The following is a 13,153-nucleotide window of genomic DNA, read 5'->3' on the forward strand; positions in this document are numbered from 1 at the left end:
ACTCATTTTCCGGTCCTTCTATTCATCATTACTTACTAATTAGTGCCAAAACGTTTTGAACTACAATTGTTATTCTTCAAGCATAATTTTTCCCTTCCTGCCCCGGGGATACTCGAGACTGTGTACACAGTTAAGTGCGTGCACTTAACACATTCTTTGCTATTGCTATACACAGTCTGTACTGCACTTTATACAGTCGACTCACAACCGAATACTTCTGGGTTCGATTCCTCGACAGGCGGGAACGTTTAGGCACTTTTCCTTACATACGATGTTTATGTTCACCTAGCAGTAAATAGGTCCTTGGGAGCTATCCAACTGTTGTTGGTTACTTGCTGGCACACATTCAGGCGTTGATCAACTGAGGAGGTTGGGGGGTTGCAGCTGTACCAACTGTACCATAAGTGATCAACTGAGGGGGTTGGGGGTGCAGCTGTACCATGTGTACCATGAGAGATCAACTGAGGGGGTTGGGGGTGCAGCTGTACCATGTGTACCATGAGAGATCAACTGAGGGGGAAATGGGGGTGTGCAGCTGCATCATGAGAGATCAACTAGAAACATTTTGATCTCATGTCATTAACATGTTCTCTCAGAGGGACATGTTTACTCATTCATCAAACATTTATGAGTCCACTACGAAACATGTACATCTTTCCTTAATCATTTCTTTTTATTTTGTATCTATTAAACAGTTTAGGAACTTGGAAACTTCGCAACCCGAGGTTATTATTGTTACAGAATATCTCGTAGCTCTTCGGAGCTCATAACAGTTTAATAACAGTAAACTAAGCCGCCTTGACTGAGGAAAGATGTACAGGCTTCGTATGTGGACACTGAAAGTGTTTAATGAATACTAGCTATAGACTCTCAGCAAGTAAACAAACTACAGAAGGAATGTAACTTTCAGAAACTCTTCGGCAAACTCTTCAATCTTGCAGGCGATGAGTCACAATAACGTGGCTGAAGAATGTTGACCAGACCACACACTAGACGGTGAAGGGACGACGACGTTTCGGTCCGTCCTGGACCATTCTCAAGTCGATCATTCACAATCGACTTGAGAATGGTCCAGGAAGGACCGAAACGTCGTCGTCCCTTCATCTTCAATCTTGACGGCAACGAGAAGACAAACCCACAGACAAGCAGCTTCGAGAGGACAGGTAGACAGTCATCTTGGAATGCATTGAGGATGGCCGACAGCGTAGTAGGAAAAGTCATCGACAGGTATTCAAGTGACACAATAGGAAAGACGAGGGGTAACTAAGTCAACCTCCAGTGGGCGCGGAAACCCCCGCCAGGAGAGGGTTGAACACTGGGAAAATTCAGGTCTTCAGTAAACATCGAAGTGCAGGTGGTGTTACTCTTTGACACTCGAGGTGCCGGTGGTGTCGCTCTTTGACACTCGAGATGTCGGTGGTGTCACTCTTTGACACTCGAGGTGTCGGAGGTGTCACTCTGACACTCGAGGTGCCGGTGGTCTCACTCCTTGACACTCGAGGTGCCAGTGGTGTCACTCTTTGACGCTCGGGGTGATTGTGTAACCCTTGGTGCTGCAAAGGATCTGAGACAAGCATATACAGCAATGCATCTGTATAATAATGTGTATGCAAACACTGGTTAATTGAGATCTGAATTGAGAAAATCGCTGGAGCATGACGGGGATCGAACCAGCGTCTTGCGTAGCACCAGAGGCGCGCCGTAACCAGGCAAATCCATTAAGTCCAGAGGCACCGAGCTGGCAGCCAACCCCAAGTTTAACAAACAACCCGGACTCACTCTGGGGTATGTAACGGAGTTCTATACCAAACGCTCCCGTCAGATACAAAAGGCAGTCACAGTAACGCGATGTATTTCTCTTAGGAAATCACTGAATCTCCGTCCTGCTCTAATGGATCTTGCATGTGTCACGTTACTGTGATTTGCGAGTCTGAATTGTTTAGGAAATCCATTGGTTATAGACACATTATATAACTGGTATAATTTAATACTTTTCGTTTGTCACAATAAATAATTAAGACTGGACTAAATATTAGTTATAGGTCTAGATTATAAATATTTCTTTAATAAATAAATAAATAATAAATAGCATGGTGGACGAGCTGTGGCCCTCGCGGACTCATCAGTGGACGTTGATGGTTGATGCGTCGACCTGGGTGCCCCTGTGGAGGAGGACACAGGTGTAGTCTCCGGCGTGTGTGCTGCTGAAGTGGTGGAAGACCAGGTAGGAGTGACGGACGTGTGCCCCGGTGCCCAGGGAGTACACGTAGCGGGTATTGTCGGACCATCTGGCCACCTTGTGACCTGTGGAGTTCCGCCACTGGACCTGGTAATGGTGCAGGTTGCTCGTGGTCGACACCTCCGCCCTGCAGAACACGAAGGCGTTCTCCATGTAGCCAATGTCGACGGAGGTGCCGTTGACAATGACAGCTTGACGCGACGACTGGTGATGGTGGAGGGTGAGCGAGGCTGAGAGGGAGGCCAGGGAGACGACCACTACGGCAGTCACCAACGTCGCCTGCATCATGGTGCTCTGAAGTCTTCACGTGTTGAGATTTGTAAAGTGGTAATAATTGTATTAAAAGCTGAGGAGCTGTATGTTGGTGGGTGTGCAGGTGCTGCAGTTGTGAGGACAGGAGGTGGAGCCTGCCAATATATAGCCACACATGACGCAAGTAATACACACAGGTGCCGTTATGCTTCACAAAGGTTGTGAATGTTTCTTGGTAACACGGAGGTGGAAGGGAAGGAGACGTACCCATCCTGGAGAAGAAGTTATGGGGGGGGGGGGGGGAGGGGATGAAGAGATGGGAGTCTCCCTTATCTCCTTACTGCCTCGGCAAATCTTGAGCCGTCAGAGATCCGTGACAGATTACCAAGTCACCCGGATGATTTGTGTTACGTATATTATTTGTAGTAGTGTAATGGACTTTGTATCTCTCGCCAGTTCTCTCCACGGGAACGTCCGCTTATCATCAGCACAGAAGGAATCTCCTGTATACTTTTCAGTGCCGTAATAGTCTTTCTCATTGAATATGGCGGATATTGTTGAACAACACGTGCTGTTTCTCACCTTCACGTGCACTATTTAATATAGTTTAATGTGCCTGTAATTGCACATTAAACTTTGCACCTCAGGAGGAATGAACCTCAGTCGTAGCGTGTAAGATTTTTGCGTCAGTTGTATAAGTGTGGAGTATATTTACAAAATTAATAATTAAGCCTATTCATAAATACAAACTTATTTAGGTTTATTTACAAAAACTAATATACCCTGTTTGTAAAAAAAAAATACGAAAAATCTCCTGACCCAAGCCTAATCTTGTATACAAAACTTAAACTAGTATTATGTTTTATGTTCAAATTTTAAAGTACTTCTGTACCCTGTTCTTCGTAGCCAACACAGCCAGGATGATCCAGTAACACCACCAGAAATTTGTCCCATTCTCTCATGAAAGAGAGAACGGGACCTCTGTTGTTCAGGTGATATTTCTTATGGGAAAATTAAGAGTCTTTGGCCTCTAGTGTTTACACTGCGGTCTTTAATTGGGCTTATAAGGCATCCCGTCTTTTCACTGGACGCGATTTGTCCTTCCTAACGTTTCGCCAACTCATTACCCAGAGATTCTCACAGACGAGTCTAAGCCAAGCAATAGTCTCCGTGGTGTAGTGGTAAGACACTCGCCTGGCGTTCCACGAGCGCTTTGTCATGGGTTCGTATCCTGGCCGGGGAGGATTTACTGGGCACTAATCCTTAACTGTAGCCTCTATTTAACGCAACAGTAAAATGTGTACTTGGTTGTAACAACGATTCTTCGCGGCAGGGGATCGTATTCCAGGGACCTGCCCGAAACGCTACGCGTACTAGTGGCTGTACAAGAATGTAACAACTCTTGTATATATCTCAAAAAAAAAAAAAAAATAGTAGTAACATCCTGGAGCCTGCTGATTTGATGGGATGATCCATATAGATATGTCGCTCTTCTCGAAAGTTAAAAATGTTAACAGTTAAAGTTAACAAAGTTAACAAACAGTTAAAAAATATCAAACACAATATCAAACACACGATTTGCGGTTGTATACACAGCCGCAAATCTTGGTGATCAAATGCTGCGCTGAGGCAAATTACATCGCATTCAAAGGGGGGGGGGGTTATCTTGAGGTTATCTTGAGATGATTTCGGGGCTTTTTAGTGTCCCCGCGGCCCGGTCCTCGACCAGGCCTCCACCCCCAGGAAGCAGCCCGTGACAGCTGACTAACACCCAGGTACCTATTTTACTGCTAGGTAACAGGGGCATAGGGTGAAAGAAACTCTGCCCATTGTTTCTCGCCGGCGCCTGGGATCGAACCCAGGACCATAGGATCACAAGTCCCGCGTGCTGTCCGCTCGGCCGACCGGCTCCCCATGATGAACTCATCCTCCTGTTTAAAAAGTACTTTTTGTAACTCTGTGCACATAGTACAACCCTTGACGAAAAAGGCAATTAGATAGCATTTGGAAATATTCAATTTATAAGTCTGAAAAACAAAGCTAAAAAAGCAAACTTAAATATTCCTAGGCCTAGTATAGCACACATATGTGCTATACTAGGCATCAGATGAATTAGGCCTAGGAAGGTTAGGTTAATTTAGGTTTGTCCAAATTCAGTAGTAACGATTTCTACATAATAATTGTCCATTACCTGATATATGAACAATGGTCATCATCGTTACTATAAGTACTAACTATACTGGAGGATAGGGCTGTTTAATCATACATACAGCACACATTCACTAACCAGTGGGCGTTTTCAATAGCACACACTATACACTTTTACCCACCAGGGAGTGTTTGAATCATATAATACACCTTCCAATCCAAGGGGGAGTTTGAATCGTAAAATACACCAGGGGCTAGATTAACGAAGCAGTTACGCAAATACTTACGAACGTGTACATCTTTCCTCAATCTTTGACGGCTTTGGTTACATTTATTAAACACTTTACAAGCATGAAATCTTCCCAATCACCTGTTGTTATTGTTATGAACAGCCTCCTGGTGCTTCGGAGCTCTTTAACTGTTTAATAATTGTAAACAAAGCCGCCAAAGATAGAGAAGAGATTTACAAGTTCGTAAGTGCTTGCGTGCGTAACTGCTTCGTGAATCTTGCCCCCCTGGCCTGATCCGAGGGTGAAAGGTCGTGGTACACCTCTAATACAACAAACAGCTGTTCAACGTACACAACAAGACCAGCTGGAGGTGTTAAAGAGGCCAACTCCACTCGTACTCACTACGCGGTATATAACGACGACAACAGACTCCCTTATTATGAATGAAGTGACGTCAGAACAATTCCTAATCGTTGTGAATGAGTGTGACGTCATCTATCAATTGACGGCGGGAGGGCGTGTACTCTGAAGATTTTAAGGTTCAAGTGATTACTCCCGAGCTCCGTCTTGCCAGCTGCGGGTTGTGTAACTGATCACCCCCCCCCCCCCCACCATGCTTCTATTATTAAAAACTATTGTACTAGATCCTAATCTATCCACCTCTAGTTTCTTCCACGTTCTCGCTGCCTATACGCTAAAAAGTTTGACCCGACGACTGGTAGGTCGTAAATCCTTACGAGGATTTTTGTCTTACGCCTCGGGTTGCCATCCTCGTCCCTGTCGTCCCCCATCCAGGGTTCCCTGGCTCGTCCCTGCCCCCCATCCAGGGTTCCCTGGCTCGTCCCTGCCCCCCATCCAGGGTTCCCTGGCTCGTCCCTGCCCCCCCATCCAGGGTTCCCTGGCTCGTCCCTGCCCCCCATCCAGGGTTCCCTGGCTCCTCCCTGCCCCCCCCCCATCCAGGGTTCCCTGGCTCGTCCCTGCCCTCCATCCAGGGTTCCCTGGCTCCTCCCTGCCCCCCCATCCAGGTCTCCCTGGCTCGCCCCTGCCCCTCATCCAGGGTTCCCTGGCTCGTCCCTGCCCTCCATCCAGGGTTCCCTGGCTCCTCCCTGCCTCCCCATCCAGGTCTCCCTGGCTCGTCCCTGCCCCCCATCCAGGGTTCCCTGGCTCGTCCCTGCCCTCCATCCAGGGTTCCCTGGCTCCTCCCTGCCCCCCCATCCAGGTCTCCCTGGCTCGTCCCTGCCCCCCATCCAGGGTTCCCTGGCTCGTCCCTGCCCTCCATCCAGGTCTCCCTGGCTCGCCCCTGCCCCCCCCCCATCCAGGTCTCCCTGGCTCGCCCCTGCCCTATGAATCTAGGTAAAACGTCACCTTAAAAGAGCGAGCAGTTCGTGCAGCTGCCGCGAGAGATGAGGTGTTATCAGCGGGAGTGTCAACCCGGCATCTTCTCACCTGATTACGCTCAGTTCTTCCACGTACGTAGATCAAACCGTCAACATGCGACGTATTATTCTAAATTCAAGCACCGCAATATCGAAGTTTTCTGTGCACCGGCTTCGATAGGTTGGGAGGGTTGTGTGGTTGGTATGTTCCTGGTTAGGCAAAGAGACTTGCTTTTTACGGAGTAACAAATCGAGCGAATTATGTACGGTAATAGTGGTACAATGTCGAGGATACTAGTATAAGGTCGAGGGTGTCAGTACATGGTCGAGGGTGTCAGTTTATGGTCGAGGGTGTCAGTACATGGTCGAGGGTGTCAGTTCATGGTCGAGGGTGTCAGTACAAGGTCGAGGGTGTCAGTACATGGTCCAGGGTGTCAGTACATGGTCGAGGGTGTCAGTACATGGTCGAGGGGTGTCAGTACATGGTCGAGGGTGTCGGTACATGGTCGAGGGTGTCGGTATAAAGTCGAGGGGTAAAATGTCTTCTTCTCGTGCCCGAGGTGTTAATCGATCCTTGTGACTTCCTTGTATCAAGTACATGAGAACTGGACATTTCACATTTCAGGATTACTCAAAACGCTAATAGGTTAGTGATACATAAAACATAATTTGATTTTGTATATTACTTATATGTAACAATGAAACAATTGACAGATCTTAGACATATTATTATAATATAAATATTAAATATATTAAATAAATAAATAGCATGGTGGACGAGTTGTGGCCCTCGCGGACTCATCAGTGGACGTTGATGGTTGATGCGTCGACCTGGGTGCCCCTGTGGAGGAGGACACAGGTGTAGTCTCCGGCGTGTGTGCTGCTGAAGTGGTGGAAGACGAGGTAGGAGTGAGGGACGTGTGCCCCGGTGCCCAGGGAGTACACGTAGCGGGTATTGTCGGACCATCTGGCCACCGTGTCACCTGTGGAGGTCCGCCACTGGACCTGGTAGTGGTGCAGGTTGTCCGTGGTCGACACCTCCGCCCTGCAGAACACGAAGGCGTTCTCCATGTAGCCAATGTCGACGGAGGTGCCGTTGACAATGACAGCTTGACCCGACGACTGGTGGTGGTGGAGGGTGAGCGAGGCTGAGAGGGAGGCCAGGGAGACGACCACTACGGCAGTCACCAACGTCGCCTGCATCATGGTGCTCTGAAGTCTTCACGTGTTGAGATTTGTAAAGTGGTAATAATTGTATTAAAAGCTGAGGAGCTGTATGTTGGTGGGTGTGCAGGTGCTGCAGTTGTGAGGACAGGAGGTGGAGCCTGCCAATATATAGCCACACATGACGCAAGTAATACACACAGGTGCCGTTATGCTTCACAAAGGTTGTGAATGTTTCTTGGTAACACGGAGGTGAGAAAGGGGGAGGGAGGAGACATATCTTACCTGAAGAAGTAATGGAGAGGGGGGGGGGGACCCTTCCTAGTCATGATGGTGGGTTGCGGAATGGAAGTGCCTTTCTTATCTTCGATGACAAGTTTTTGGCTTCCCGGGTTCCATCAATGATGCCTCCCACACTACCAAGTTTGCCGATCCATTGATTGTAATTATAACTAGAATCAACACCGTATAGAAGAATATTGGCGACGCAGGTGTTTTTTTCTCTTTTACTCACCGATGTTTTAATGGCCGGGAGTCATATACTTGAGAGATTAACCAGTATGAAACTATACAGCTATGTACATACACGTGGATGTTACGATGACAAGCCCCACTTGTTGGATCGAACTGAAGGAGAGATAACAGGTGATTTATTGCTTTATGAATGAAAGTGTGACGTCCCGTATCTTGGTAAGTGTAAATGATGCAACGAACACAACGGCTGCTAAGATTTCATTCAGCTTTTATATAGCTTTATGATAGACAGCTTTTGTGAATTTCTTACTACTGCGCTCTCTGTGCCTCTGCATTGCGTCTTCATAAGCGGATTGCATGGAACCTTGGTTAGGACGTTGTATGGTCTCTTTGATAAAGACGTGCATAGGATCTTTGTTGATAGCTTGCATACCATCTCCTCAGCCTTTAATATTCTTTGGCGTATCAAGGACTTTCAAGCGACGTTTGTTTTTCTTCCGCTACAATTACTTTGACCAGCTTCGTGGTCGGAGTCGTCTTCTCTCTTGTATTCTCGTGGTGATGCACCAGCCCCCATCAAGATGATGCACCAGCCCCATCAAGGTGATGGACCAGCCCCCATCAAGGTGATGCACCAGCCCCCATCAAGGTGATGGATCAGCCCCCATCAAGATGATGCACCAGCCCCCATCAAGGTGATGGACCAGCCCCCATCAAGGTGATGGACCAGCCCCCATCAAGGTGATGGACCAGCCCCCATCAAGGTGATGGACCAGCCCCCATCAAGGTGATGCACCAGCCTTGGAAAAGTCACTTCAGAATGACTCGTACTCGTGCACCTTGGCCACGCCAGCTCAAAGGCTCCGGGAGTAGAGAGGCTCCAGTGATGCTGATGGGGTTGAGGGCGGACCTTGGGGGGGAACTTTGCGCTTACTCCGTCGCCCGGGAAGGATTGATAACCACCACCACCTGACGCACAGGGACTTATCTCTTCGGATCAGGACCCACACTGTGCAAGATATTCAGAATCCAGAAGGCAGTATCGACCTGGCCACAGAGATCTTCACAGTCTTGAGCATTGTCTCTTCGTCATCACGTGACGTGGTCTTCTGTTGCCCCGGACACGAACACCCGAGTCAAGTGCCTCTCAAGTCTTATGCCCAAGTTACTATTAACGTCACGAGTCCTTTCGGCGCCATTTTTCAACCCCCATGTTATGCGGTAAATCAGGGATAACTTCGTTAAAGAGGCCAGCCAACTTATGTCAGCTAAAAAGGTCAAAAGACACTTCGATCTGATTATGTCAGAAGACTAGAATTCGTTAATAAAGTCTCTTGGTTCGTTGGTCCAACTCTGGTCTCACCCCCGTGGTGTTGTGGTATAATATGCTATTTTCCACGCAAGTCAAGAGGACCTAAGTTCGAAGTCCTGGGCAGGTTGGATGATTGGGCACCACCTTTCCCTACCCAAGTGCCCGCCCGGGAGTAACCGGTGAACTTAGACGGAGAAACATTTGTTGATTCGTATTTTGGGCATTGTTAATTCAGCACCCTATACCAGCTCTTATCCCAACGCCCCCATCCCAGCTTCTATCCCAACCTCCATCCCAGCTCCTCTCCCAAATCCTGACCTGCGCTTGTATATCCCTGCAAAGAATCGTCTTGGCATACTGACCGCACATTCTCTTGAGGACAATCGACTTGAGAATGGTCCAGGACGGACCGAAACGTCGTCGTCCCTTCACCTTCTAGTGTGTGGTCTGGTCAAGACACATTCTCCTCATAATGTCCTTTCCTTTCGTGTCCCGGGGAACACTGTGCACTAAATGACTCTACCGGTTCCCCGTAGCTTGGCCCTGAGGTCTGAGCCGTCAGTAAGCTCGGGTTGTTACAGCGTTAATGAGGTGATTTTTCTCTTTGGGTCGTTTATACGGCGGCTTTTGGTCCATTTATAGCACCGCCGTAATGCTGGTTAGTTTACAAGGTCAAGTGACTTTTTTGGTCTTTTTATGGTTCCCTGAAGGTGCCCTGATACTTTTATGGTTCTCTGGTGACTCCCTGATACGTTTATTGTTCTATAATGCTCTTTGATACTCCCATGATTCTATAATGGCTCTCTGATCCTTTTTCGTTCCATAATGGCTTTCTGATCATTTTATGGTACCATGATGGCGTTATTATCCTTTTATGGTACCATGATGGCGTTATTATCCTTTTATGGTACCATGAAATATATCTGATCCTTTTATCAGGTCAAATAATGGCTCGATCGATCTCATAAGCACAGTGCCGACAGCCGTGTTTGCTTTACACCGAGGATTTATTATCATTAACGACTACTTAAAACGATTCCATGAAATGTATTCCAATGGGTCATGAGAGGAAGGGGGAATGGCTCGCTTATAATCCCAGCTTTGGTACGTTTTTAAAGACTCGAATTATCCTGTTTTCCAATTAACATTTTTGGGTAAAGCGATGTTTATGAAATAAGGTGATTACTGCACGACGAAACAACAAGAACGTGTATGTATACAGTGTGTGTGTTTGTGTATATATGTATGTATATATATGTGTGTATATATATATATATATATATATATATATATATATATATATATTATATATATATATATATATATATATATATATATATTTTATATATATATATGTATATTTATATATATATTTATATATATGTATATTTATATTTATATATATATATGTATATATATATTTATATTGACCAGACCACACACTAGAAATTGAAGGGACGACGACGTTTCGGTCCGTCCTGGACCATTCTCAAGTCGATTGTCAACGTCGATTGATTAACGTCGTCGTCCCTTCAATTTCTAGTGTGTGGTCTGGTCAACATACTTCAGCCACGTTATATATTTATATTTATATATATATTTATATTTATATATATTTATATTTATATTTATATTTATATTTATATATATATTTATATTTATATATATATATTTATATTTATATATATATATATATTAATATATATATAAATATATATATATATATATATACTGGACGTTTATCCTTGCAACTTGTGTAAAAAAAACGCAAAATTTTCTAGACATACGTAGTATACGCATAAGAATAATGCAGTACAATATATACACGCCCCTGATAGTGGCCAGGTAATGTGTGCGGGGCGGCATCTGTCACGGATTTCTGACGGCTCAAGATTTGCCGTGGCAGTAAGGAGATAAGGGAGACTCTCCCATCTCTTCACCCCCCCCCCCATAACTTCTTCTCCAGGATGGGTACGTCTCCTTCCCTTCCACCTCCGTGTTACCAAGAAACATTCACAACCTTTGTGAAGCATAACGGCACCTGTGTGTATTGCTTGCGTCATGTGTGGCTATATATTCGTAGGTTCGACCTCCTGTTCTCACAACTGCAACAGCTGCACACCCACCAACATACAGCTCCTCAGCTTTTAATACAATTATTACCACTTTACAAATCTCAACACGTGAAGACATCAGAGCACCATGATGCAGGCGACGTTGGTGACTGCCGTAGTGGTCGTCTCCCTGGCCTCCCTCTCAGCCTCGCTCACCCTCCACCACCACCAGTCGTCGCGTCAAGCTGTCATTGTCAACGGCACCTCCGTCGATATTGGCTACATGGAGAACGCCTTCGTGTTCTGCAGGGCGGAGGTGTCGACCACTGACAACCTGCACCACTACCAGGTCCAGTGGCGGAACTCCACAGGTGCCACGGTGGCCAGATGGTCCGACAATACCCGCTACGTGTACTCCCTGGGCACCGGGGCACACGTCCGTCACTCCTACCTCGTCTTCCACCACTTCAGCAGCACACACGCCGGAGACTACACCTGTGTCCTCCTCCACAGGGGCACCCAGGTCGACGCATCAACCATCAACGTCCACTGATGAGTCCACGAGGGCCACAGCTCGTCCATGCTATTTATTATTTATTTAATATATTTAATATTTATATTTTAATATATCTGTAATCTGTCAAATGTTGAATTATTTATTTGTTAAAGAAATAATATAGTATATTAAAATCTATAAATTATATATTTTGTGCTGATTACCTATTTATGTCATTGACTGATTTGACTCGCGAGTGTCGAAAACACACACACACACACACGTTGTTGACTGCCAATTATCTGGGCTACCTTGATCTGTTGTTATCGCAGTAATCACCATAAAGGTTTTCAGGGTAGAGCATCTGTCACACAACTGATAACCCCTCTATATGCCACCCGACATCATCCCTCTCCCCCTCCCTTCCGAACCTCATCATTGTTAGTGAGAACATTCGGAGTATTTAATGTGTCACAGCAGCAAAGTACAGTATTAACATCTACTTATTGGCGTTTTGAATGTGTAGATGTTACATGTGTTAACACTGATCAACATGTGGATTATTTTATGAAGCTGTAAATTTATTGGTGAGGCTGTGAATTTGTTGCCGGGCCTGTGGATTTGTTGGCGAGGCAGTAGATTTGTTAGCGATTTTGAAGATTTGTTGATGACGCTTTAGATTGGTTGGCAAAGCTGTAAATTTGTTGGCGAGGCAGTAGATTCGTTTGCAAGGCTGTGGATTTGTTGGCCGAACTGTAGATTTGTTGGCGAGGCTGTGGATTTGTTGGCCGAACTGTAGATTTGTTGGCGATGCTTTAGATTTGTTGGCAATGCTGTAGAGTTGTTGGCGAGGCTGTAACTTTGTTGGCAATGCTGTAGAGTTGTTGGCGATGCTGTAACTTTGTTGGCAATGCTGTAGAGTTGTTGGGGAGGCTGTAACTTTGTTGGCAATGCTGTAGATTTGTTGGCGATGCTGTAAAGTTGTTAATGAGGCTGTAGATTTGTTGGCGAGGCTGTAGCTTTGTTGGCGATGCTGTAGCTTTGTTGGCGATGCTGTAGCTTTGTTGGCGAGGCTGTAGATTTGTTGCCTGTGCTGTGGATTCTGTGGTAATCTGTACTCACCCACCTAATTCTGCTTGCGGGGGTTGAGCTTCGGCTCTTTGGTCCCGCCTCTCAACTGTCAATCAACTGGTGTATAGATTCCTAGCCTATTGGGCTCTATCATATCTACATTTAAAATTGCGTATGGAGTCAGCCTCCTTCACATCACTGCCTAGTGTATTCCATTTGTTAACTACTCTGACACTAGAAAAGTTCTTTCTAATACATCTTTGGTTCATTTGGGTTCTCAATTTCCACTTGCCCCCCTTGTGCTTCTACCAACTATGTTAAAGAAACTGTCTTTATC

This window comes from Procambarus clarkii, chromosome 24, assembly GCF_040958095.1.
Source record: "Procambarus clarkii isolate CNS0578487 chromosome 24, FALCON_Pclarkii_2.0, whole genome shotgun sequence".
Taxonomy (NCBI): Eukaryota; Metazoa; Arthropoda; class Malacostraca; order Decapoda; family Cambaridae; genus Procambarus; species Procambarus clarkii.